The following is a 2,124-nucleotide window of genomic DNA, read 5'->3' as shown; positions in this document are numbered from 1 at the left end:
AACAATATGGGGATGAGGTAGGTAGATTGGGTGGGCTATTTACAGATGGACTATGTACAGCTGCAGCAATTGGTTAGCTGCTCAGATAGCTGAGGTTTAAAGTTAGTGAGGGAAATATAAGTCTCCAGTTTCAGTGATTTTTGCAATTCGTTCCAATCACTGGCAGCAGAGAACTGGAAGGAAAGGAGACCAAAGTAGGTGTTGGCTTTGGTGATGACCAGTGAGATATACCTGCTGGAGCGCGTACTATGGGTGAGTGTTGTTATCGTGACCAGCGAGCTGAGATAAGGCAGAGTTTTACCTAGCAAAGACTTATAGATGACCTGGAGCCAGTGGGTCTGACAACGAATATGTAGCGAGGGCCAGCCGACTAGAGCATACAGGTCGCAGTGGTGGGTGGTATAAGGGGCTTTGGTAACAAAACGGATGGCACTGTGATAGACTGCATCCAGTTTGCTGAGTAGAGTATTGGAAGCTATTTTGTAGATGACATCGCCAAAGTCGAGGATCGGTAGGATAGTCCGTTTTACTAGGGTAAGTTTGGCGGCGTGAGTGAAGGAGGCTTTGTTGCGAAATATAAAGCCGATTCTAGATTTGATTTTGGATTGGAGATGTTTAATATAAGTCTGGAAGGAGAGTTTACAGTCTAACCAGACACTTAGGTATTTGTAGTTCACATATTCTAGGTCAAAACCATCCAGGATAGTGATGCTAGTCGGGTGGGCGGGTGCGGGCAGCGAACGGTTGAAAAACATGCATTTGTTTTTACTAGCGTTTAAGAGCAGTTGGAGGCCACGGAAGGAGGGTTGTATGGCATTGAAGCTCGTCTGGAGGTTAATTAACACAGTGTCCAAAGGAGGGCCAGATGTATAAAGAATGGTGTCGTCTGCGTAGAGGTGGATCAGGGCCATAGTAGCGAAGTAATTGCAGCAACACCTACTTTGGTCGCCTTTCCTTCCAGTTCTCTGCTGCCTGCGACTGGAACGAGTTGCAAAAATCTCTGAAATTGGAGACTTTTATCTCCCTCACCAACTTTAAACATCTGCTATCTGAGCAGCTAACCGATCGCTGCAGCTGTACATATTCCATCGGTATATAGCCCACCCAATTTACCTACCTCATCCCCATACTGTTTTTATTTTATTTACTTTTCTGCTCTTTTGCACACCAGTATCTCTACCTGCACATGTTCATCTGATCATTTATCACTCCAGTGTTAATCTGCTAAATTGTAATTATTCACTCCTATGGCCTATTTATTGCCTACATCCTCATGCCTTTTGCACACAATGTATATAGAATCTTTTTTTTCTACTATGTTATTGACTTGTTTATTGTTTACTCCATGTGTAACTCTGTGTTGTTGTCTGTTCACACTGCTATGCTTTATCTTGGCCAGGTCGCAGTTGCAAAAGATAACTTATTCTCAACTAGCCTACCTGGTTAAATAAAGGTGAAATTAAAATTAAAATAAATAAGGGAATCACCCGCAGCAAGAGCGACATCATTGATATATACAGAGAAAAGAGTCCGCCCGAGAATTGAACCCTGTGGTACCCCCTTAGAGACTGCCAGAGGTCCGGACAACAGACCCTCCGATTTGACACACTGAACTCTGTCTGCGAAGTAGTTGGTGAACCAGGCGAGGCAATCATTTGAGAAACCAAGGCTATTGAGTCTGCCGATAAGAATGAGGTGATTGACAGAGTAGAAAGCCTTGGCCAGGCCGATGAAGACGGCTGCACAGTACTGTCTTTTATCGATGGCGGTTATGATATCGTTTAGCACCATGAGTGTGGCTGAGGTGCACCCGTGACCAGCTCGGAAACCGGATTGCACAGTGGAGAAGGTGTGGTGGGATTCGAAATGGTCAGTGATCTGTTTGTTAACTTGGCTGTCGAAGACTTTAGAGAGGCAGGGCAGGGTGGATATAGGTCTGTAACAGTTTGGGTCTAGAGTGTCTCCCCCTTTGAAGAGCGGGATGACCGCGGCAGCGTTCCAATCTTTAGGAATCTCGGACGATATGAAAGAGAGGTTGAACAGACTGGTAATAGGGGTTGCAACAATGGCGGCGGATAATTTTAGAAAGAGAGTGTCCAGATTGTCTAGCCCAGCTGATTTGTA

The sequence above is a fragment of the Oncorhynchus kisutch genome, linkage group LG26 (assembly GCF_002021735.2).
Source record: "Oncorhynchus kisutch isolate 150728-3 linkage group LG26, Okis_V2, whole genome shotgun sequence".
Lineage (NCBI taxonomy): Eukaryota > Metazoa > Chordata > Actinopteri > Salmoniformes > Salmonidae > Oncorhynchus > Oncorhynchus kisutch.
The sequence above is the reverse complement of the archived record's forward strand: the minus strand, read 5'-3'. Positions refer to the sequence as shown.